The 9,332-nt window shown below is 26.6% G+C and overlaps 1 long non-coding RNA gene across 1 annotated transcript; it reads left to right on the top strand.

Moving 5' to 3' along the window:
* Positions 1-1,716: 1,716 nt before the first annotated feature.
* LOC105123535 (uncharacterized) lies at positions 1,717-3,369 on the top strand. The gene is made up of 3 exons (XR_841870.1): positions 1,717-1,950; positions 2,130-2,350; positions 3,250-3,369. It is a non-coding gene; the product is annotated as an uncharacterized LOC105123535 (long non-coding RNA).
* The last annotated feature ends 5,963 nt before the right edge of the window (positions 3,370-9,332 follow it).

Here is a 9,332-nt window from a genome sequence, read left to right as displayed (position 1 = left end):
AAAAAAAAAAAAACCTTAAAATGCATGAAGAATTTACAGTGCACCTAAATATAAATTACTATTTACTGTAATAGTATAATTATCATTATATCCTTTTAGAAAATTCAACAGCCTTAGTATTAAGGATAAAAGGGTTTTTTTTTTAAGGGTTCATTAGTCATTGCATGATTAATTAAAAATAATTAAATTTTTTTATATTTTAAATGCATAATATAATGAATATATTACTTTAAAAGGAAATTTTAAAAAAAAGATTGTATGGAGAGATTTGGTATTTTTACATTTTAATACTATATTATCCTTAAAAAAATACAAATGATAAACTTACAACGAGGGACTTATTTTGTTTTTTAAATTGTTTTTATTTTTTTTATGATAAACAAGTTGGAAGGTGATTTGGTCTTTCAATTAATATGAATATCATTAAGAAAAAGTTTCAATTAATATAAATATCATTAGGAAAAGGTTGCTTGCATGCTTCAACTGAGTGACTACCATATTCTTTAAGTGGCACATGTGACATCGTTCCACCTTTAAATTCTCCCTTCAGTTGTGTGTGTGCATAATAATATGGTGGTTAAGCTCTGATGAATTTTTTATTTTTATTTTTTTTCTTTGTTTTTTCTTTGATGAAATATAAAGGTAGTATTTAATTTGTTTTTTGTTAATTATTATTTTTTTTATCTATTTTAGATTGATTTCTTTTCTTTAATTTTTTATTTTATGATTTAGTTTCATTTAGTTTTTTTATTAAATTTGATCGTCATTCGATTTGATTGCTGTTTGTTTTTTAATTTTTTTTGTAATTGAATTTTGTTTTTAATTTCATCTTTTAACCTTTAATTTTAAATTTTTATATCAATTTTACTCTTTATTTTTTAATTATTACTTCTTTTGTTTTGGATTTTTTTTCTAATTCTTTTTTAATCTTTTTTTAGGTTTGTTCTTAAAATATTTTTTTTATTTTATTCATCAATTTAGAGCATGATATCCCGTAAAAAACATGTTTGGGCTGCAATGGTCTTTAACATTTCACACCTAACCATTACCTAAAAAGAAACTATTTCCCACGTGTTCTTACAATCTAAACAAGCATTCTTTGTATTTAGAGGAAACGTCTTTCAACCTTTAACCTAAAATTCTTTGAGAAAAAACTCACCTTTCATGATTATTGGTTTCTAAATAACCAAACTTAATTCACTTCTTTGACAAAATACAAACCAACCACAAACCCTAGCCACATGTTGCACGGACCCTAAATAAAAACATTCATGCTTGAAGAAATATAAATTACCAGCATCCAAGAACCCTAAATATGTTTTCAAAAGAGTTATGGGACCAAGGCTAAACCCTAACGCACTTACAGCAATAATAAGAACATGGAAAAGCTCTCACTTGTAAACCTAATGACCTAGCTCGAACCAAACACATAAAGCACGTCATTTTCATGTTATTCACACCAACATAGATAAGAAAACTCATTTTTTTCATGATTTTCAGGCTCAAACTAGGTCTTTTACCCATATTATCATCAAACATTAACCAAGAATACTAAAATGTGAACAAAGTATAAAGCCACACATCATGTTAGCAAACCATGTTCATGTTGAAAGATCATTGCTTTGCATGTCATCATAATCAAAACCGGTTACTTGAGGTTACAACGACATACAACAAAAACCCAAACATTCTTGTAGCGCTCATGACAGTATTGTCCCAAGACCATTTGAACTCAAAGAATCAAACCAAAAATCCGAATATAAACCCTGATAGCTACTGTAGTCGTGTTTTTAACCTTTCTGTCCAAACCAAGATTAGCCCTCACCTAAAACTTCTATGGTGGTGTTATAATGCTTTTAAACCCTTTTAAGCCTTCTTTTGAAGTCTGCAATCACCTCTAGAAAAATTTAAAATGACTCTGGTAGAGCTACCTTGGTTGCCATGACCCGAGTGTGTTATTTCTTCCTTTTTCTCTCCTTTTTGTTCCTTTCTTTTCTTTTTCTTATCGTTTCTTTCTATCTCCTTGTTCTTTTCTATCTTTCTAGCCTTCCCTCTCTTCCTCCTTATCGTCTCTATCCTTTTAACATTTTTTTTCTACTTCTATTTCTGCCTTGTTACTGCATGTCTAGTATGTGTATTTGTGGGGCTTTTTATAGGCGAGAATGAGGGCATGAGGGGTCTTGAGCTACAAAGATCAAGACCTTTGATTCCTGAGAAATATCACATCGTTGGTTGCAGCCCACAAATGTCCTTGCCTGAGTTGCAGACTCACAAAGTTGGGTACACAACTGTCTTGTAGGTTTTTGCCGTTTTGGCAAAGGTTTTAACATGAGTTTGCAGAGGGTTTCAGGCAAGGGCGGAGGCAATGCAAAGGTTGGGTGTGCTATAGCGAGATTAAGATTTTATTAATAATTTTTACAGGTTTTATATAAAAAAATTTATAATTTTCAATTAAATTATTAAAAAAATTTAAAAATTTACATGAACCTTCTAATACGATGTTTCAACTTGATTTAAAGTTTCATAATTTTTAGAAAAATTCATAAATTTGATAAAAAAAATTACAATTTAATCAATTTTATGTTATTGAATGTAATTTTCAATCTGACCATCAGATTGAGCTAAACTTTTATAAGAGATCTTAAAATATATTGAATAAAATCTTGTTAAAATTTTAGGATGAACAGAGTTTGGTAGTGTTAAAAAAACCACTAAATAAAAAAAATGACTCATTAAGGATAAAATAGTTATTTTTCATTAAAAAATAAAACAAATCAATTATTTCTTCTTTTTATATATTGCTGACTAGGCAAAAGCAAAATAGAAAAAGGAAAAAAGAAAAGGCGAGAGAGAAAGAGAGAAAAGTAAGAGAAAAATATAAAAAGAAATCCAAGAAAAAAAAGAAATATGAAAAAATAATCTTGTAAACTTACAAAGTCTAACCTGTAAAATACTAATTTAAGAGAAGGAAAAAAATTTAATTTTTTTATTTTTCATTAACATAAGATTGTTGTTTTATTCCGGTTGAGGAGTTTTACAATATCGATTCAGATTCGATTATAGATAAATTATATTTTATAAAATATCGAATGATATAATTTTAATAGTAACTTTAAATAGTATATTTGAATTAAAATTTTATTGTTAATTTTTAAAATTTAATGTATATAAATTAATAATCTATCTTAAAAAAAATATATTTATTTAATAATTCAGGTAAAAAAAACTTTCTAACTCCCTTTATTTCAGGGCTACAAAAGGGCGAGGAAAAGAGCTGGGGTTGCAGGTGGTATGTCAAGGGAGAAGGTCGCTGTCTTCATTGTCCGGTTCGATGAGAGTAGAAGAGCATTAAATGTCCTAAAACATGATGCCCGCATGATCCTTCTCGCGCGTAAACTAGCTGCGGAGGGGAAGCAGACAACAGAGATGCAACCGAAAAGATGTCATCCTCCGATTGTAATTATTATTATTATTCCCTTTTTTATTGTAACGAGTAACGGCGTTATTTCCAATGAAACTCACCGTTTCATTTATTTCATTTAAATGGACTCGACATCGTTTTTATCTCGTGTAACTTAAGGTTTTAGGGTCAACAAAACAACGTTGTTTTCATTAGTCAAATTTAGACTTGGAACTTCAATATTCCCCTTTCTTCTTCGGTTTACGGTCTTTAAAGATCTTCAATCCAGTCCTAAATTAGGCTTTGTTTTTACAAATCCTTTTAATTTCCCCCTAATCATTCTAAACTTGGTTCCTATATTTTGACACCCATTGCAAAATGGTCCTTAGTTCCTTAAATTATATAATTTCAACCAAATTGGCTTGTTATTTTAAAATTCTCTTCAAGTAAGTTCATTATTGAAATAAAAAAATGTCATTCTAATTAATTTCATTTTCTTTTCACTTTAGTCTTTAGACCCTTAATCTTTTATTTTTGGTTAAATTGACTCTCAATTTTAATTTTTTATTTAATTGAGCCTCTTATTTAATACAATCTGATTCATAAGTTTAACAAATTTATTTATTAATATGATAAGTTTTTTTTAATTTTTTTTAATTTTTTTTTATTTAATATTGGATTGGATGGAAAATAGACTGTATTATTAATTTTTGTTTTTTCACGGATAATTATCTCAAATAAATAACTATTTTTAAGTTGGTGTATAATTTTGTGAATATTTATTTTTTATTAGATAATTAAATAACAAAATATAAAAAGTTTTAAACTCAGTAAAGCCCATGACATAGGTCGCGAGAGAATGGTTAATCTAATTTATCATCGTCTCAATATTTTTTAAAAAAATTATAATCTTAAAATATTTTTAAAATGAAACCGATTACTTAAATTATATTTGAATTTATAAAATTAATTGAATTAGATTGAGTTAGTTTTTATGTAATTTAATTAAAATTTTAAGTTAAATAAAGAATTGAGTTGGAAGATTTTAAAATTAGCTTAATTTTATTAGGTTTAATAATATTATTTAAAAAATTTCATATTATTAATTCTTTAATATTTTTTAAATAATATTAAACCTTGAACAAACATGGACCACGTACTAGTATTTCTAGAGAGGATGCTTTTCAGTAAAATCAAAATCCACCGACGATTCACCTAATTTTAGCCTGTTTAAAGCTCCTTCCACCTCTGGTTGTGGGCTGCGCTCATCCGTCTGTCCTTTTCGCTTTCTCTCACTCCTTTTTGTCCCATCCCATCATTCCTCGTTTTCATCTACCCGTTTCTTCATCTGCTCTATGTTTTGTGACTGTTAATATAGTGCTAATAATTACTAATTTTAAAATTTATAAAATTAATTAAAATATGTAAACTGATTTAGATATTTATATTAATTAAAAAAATGCATATTCCCAACTTAATTAGGCATGAAATGTGCCCATGTACTTTAATTGGCATGTGTTGCTTCGATTTCATGGAGAAATTCAAAATTCATTAGATTTTTTCTCTTTCATATTTTTTTTTAAATTTCATTCTGTTTTAATCGAATTTACTTCTCAGTTATTATTAATGTCATAAATTTAACAACCATTCAAAACTTATACAGTTATTAATTTTAAATTTTTAAAAAATTAATTAAAATATACATAAACTATATAAAAAAAAAACAAGAATGGATTAGAGAAAATAAGAAAACTAGATACCCTAAAGTGCTCTTTATTTATTTATTTATTTATTTATTTATTGTGGGTTGGGTGAGCACTGCTTCTTTTCTGGTAGAAGGGGAGCACTGCTTTTGTCAAAAAGAGAAGGGGGGATATCACGATCGTCGTTGAATCCGAGAGAGAATAAATCAACTTACCACATAATTTGATGAGAACGCACGCACTCACTTCCACCTACGCAGGAACAGAAGGTGCGTGCTCTATCTAACTTCCTAATTATGCTTCCCCTGCTAGAAGCTCCCTTGGCAGCATTAATTCAGCTACTCTTCATGTTCCTGAAAGCGCTTTCACTAGCACAACGACAAGGAGATATTTTGCTGGTGGAGAGACATCAACAGCTTGCCTCCTCGCCACACCTGCGGTGCCAGTTCGAGCCGCCCGTTCTCCTGGGCTACTTTGTTAGCAGACAAATGAACACCAGGATCGGCTAGAACTAGTTAATTTATGATATGTTCAAGTGAATTTCAATTTAAAGAGAGCGGCAATATTTCTTGAAAATAAGTAGATTACAAAATACCCCAAGATTGTTCGATAGAAATTGAAATATGATATATGCTCAAGAATCTTGATTTAATAAAAAAAATAAATAAATTGAAGTACATTAGCACATTTAGAATTACGAATAAACCAAATAATATCTATGTTATTAAATGCTACAAAAGGGCGGGAAGCCATAAGAAAAATAAGAAGAAATAACCCAATAGTTTTTTTTCCATTACATTATTGAGCTCTAGAACGTTTAGGCTATTTTTGTACACAGATTCGACATGATCATCGGCAAGGAAGCCCCTTTACAAACCCTTGTGAACATGATTTTGAAGCCTGTTACGAGCCCGGCTCAACTATTCTAGGGTCAGGCCCAGCTAGAAGTGCAAGCCAACCTTCCTTTTGAACTGGCCCATCTTAAATATTTATTTGTAGTGGATATACGGGATGGTTAGGGTGCACGAGAAAGTGATAAAAAATTATATTTTAAAATATTTTTTATTTAAAAATTTATTTTTGATATCAGTATAATAAAATAATATAAAAACATTAAAAATAATTAATTTAAAGCAACAACATTTAAAATTTCATAAAATAATAGATGTATTGTTACCTCAACACACATTCCCCCAACTTTGAATAAATTAATACAAGAATAAGTATTTTAAATTGTTAAGCATTTTTAAGAAAATCAAGATTTATGCATTTGACCCCAGTGGAAGGGTGTTGGATTTTGTCATACTTGCTTCTATAATTTCATCGTCATCATTGTTCTCCTTGCACTTACCATTCTTCTTCATGTACACAAAATCATAAATGTATATTATTAAGTGTGTTTATACAATCATATTTAATTAATATAAAATATTAAATCTTATTTATATTGGGATCCATAATTATGTGAAAATAGAGTACCTTAGCTTTTAAATCAAAAATCAATTTAAATAAAGTAAAAAATTAATTAATATGTGTTAATAGGGTTTATGTAGGAAATAGAAGGAATGATTGATGATTTTATTTATTTATTTATGTGGGTGTTCGGGCCAGCTTGTGTATACTACAATTAATTCTATGACCCACTGAACATTCTACAAGCTCAGTGAGCATGTAAGGCACCGTGGAAATGATAGATGTGCATAGTAAAGCTTGAACCCGAGTGCAGAGGAAGAAAACAAGTCCCTCTCACTACTGGGCTAACATTTCAAGTGTACGATGATTAATCTCTCATCTTAAGAAAATTTAAAGTTTTAAGCGCTAAATCCCCCTCTTAAATTTTTTATAATTGACCTGGAAGTTATTTAAAAATGTAATAATAGTTATTTTTTAAAGTATTTTTTTAAAATATATTAGAATAATATTTTATTATTATTTTAAAATTATTTTTAATATTAATATATTCAAATGATCTAAAAATATTAAAAAGAACTTTTAATTTAAAACAAAAAAAATTTAAAAATTTAAAAATATCTTTAAAACATAAAAATAAACGTAATCTTAATGTTAGAGAGTTACTAATTAATTTTTACTTACTCCAAATCACACACAGCTTAAAAAATTAATATGAATGTAATTCGCATTTTATATTCGGTCAATTAATTAATATTGTTCTTTCAACTAGACAGTAGGCACAAATAACTTTTCCTAAGGTAATTGCAAAATCACAAAGCCCCATCACTAGACAGTAGGCACAAATAACTTTTCCTAAGGTAATTGCAAAATCACAAAGCCCCATCTTTCAAAATCCAAATAGTTAATGCTTCTAATTTAATTTTGGATGCGCTAATTCTTTCGCACGGATGAAAAATGAGACTCGTATTTATTTTTATATTCATATATTAAAATTATTAAAAAATATTAATTTAATAATTTTTCGAGTGAAACATAGTTAAAAGCAGAATATTATACTCTCCTACATTCATTTAATTTGTTATAACGGGTCGATCTTGGAGCTCACCAAAAAAAAAAAAGAGAGAGAAAGAAAGAAAGAAAGAAAGAAACAGTAGAAAGTTGACTATCAAAGTCGAGCACCTATGAAAATTTAATTTGATTTTTTTGAATTTTTTTTTAAAATAATATGATTTTTAATTTTAAAAAATTATAAAATAAAATTTTAATTAACTTAAATTAATTAAAATTAATTTTTTTAATTTATAATCCGGGACCAAGTTAAATAACTTTGGATGGTTTGACAATAGAAAACAAAAGGTGCAGGTTGTTGTATCAAATTACTTGTTTTATCTGTTTCATTCCATCGAAGACTAGATGAGTATTTGTGCTTAGTTAGGAGAAATTTTTAAAATATATTTGTTATTTAACTACGCAGTAATAAAAATAAACAATGAATAAAATTATAGAAGGAAAATATTTTTAAAAACAAATTCTAATTCAGGTAGTTTTTTGTTGTTTTGAGAGTAGAATAGCTTTTCTTTATTACAACATAGTTCATTAAATACAAAATAACATTGTTTCATATAAAATAAGCTTTTTTTCTTTTATGAGAAGTATTGTTAAGAAAAAAAATTATTATGATTATACAATAAAATTTTAATTAAAAAATTAAAAGTTATATCTAAATATTTTGTATACAATTGAATAAAAAATAATAATGAATATGAGAAAATTATAATAAAAAATAAAAATAATTAAACATTTATTTTTATTGAGTATTCATGATAACATAGTTCATTACACAAAAACAAAATTAGAAAACTATTGCTAATTTTACTAGAAAAATACAATATTTTTTTTAAATTAATTTCAAAATCAAATGATATTTAATTGAATAATATCTTAAATATAATTTTATTTATATTGAAATTTATTCAAGATTTAAGAAAAAAACTAAAAATAATATATAAAAAGAGATCACACATATGGGCATCAAATGGTGGGCAATTCAATATATCCAATATATTTATTCATCCTATTTTTTAAAATAAGTAGACAATGCATTGTTAATTTGTTAAGATTTTGGCAATTTAGGGTCTGAGTTTCAAGACCCATTTTCTAATTTCTTTTTATCTTAAAACACTCAAGAAAAATACTAATGGCGTTATCAAATCTAATTTCAACTTCAAAATTTTTAAATGATCAAGAAAATCTGTAATTAGATCAAATAAAACAAATTTCTAATTCTTTGTTTATTTTTTTCAACAAGATAAAATTCAAAAACACCTTAACAATATGTAGCTTCACAAAATGTATATATTAATACAAAGATCAATTTTATACGGCCAAAATATGGTTAACAAATCACTTTCTCTCTTCTTCTATTTTTTAAATAATTTTCTCTCTCTTATCTTAAAACTAATCAATTGAGATGTGAAAAAAAAAAGGAAGTTTAGAACCTAAGCATAATATGCTAAAGTCAAAGAAGAAAAAAAAGAGCAAATAGAGAGTTTTGATGAAAATGAACTTTTTCATGCAAAAATAAAAAAGACATGTAATTTAATCTTTTTTTAATTGTTTTTTATACCTTAAATTAAATTATAAAGAATTATTCAACACCTTAAATTTACAAGAATTAAAAAAAAAAGTGAAGAAAGACTGATTAGTACTTAAAAGTGAATTTTTATCAAGGTTTTATATTATCATTTTGCACTTGAAGTATCAATAACACCTTAACTAAAGCATGTTTTATAATAATATATCTAATAATATAAGAT

This window comes from Populus euphratica, unplaced genomic scaffold (genome assembly GCF_000495115.2).
Source record: "Populus euphratica unplaced genomic scaffold, PopEup_1.0 scaffold9.1, whole genome shotgun sequence".
Taxonomy (NCBI): domain Eukaryota; kingdom Viridiplantae; phylum Streptophyta; class Magnoliopsida; order Malpighiales; family Salicaceae; genus Populus; species Populus euphratica.
The sequence above is the reverse complement of the archived record's forward strand: the minus strand, read 5'-3'. Positions and strand labels throughout refer to the sequence as shown.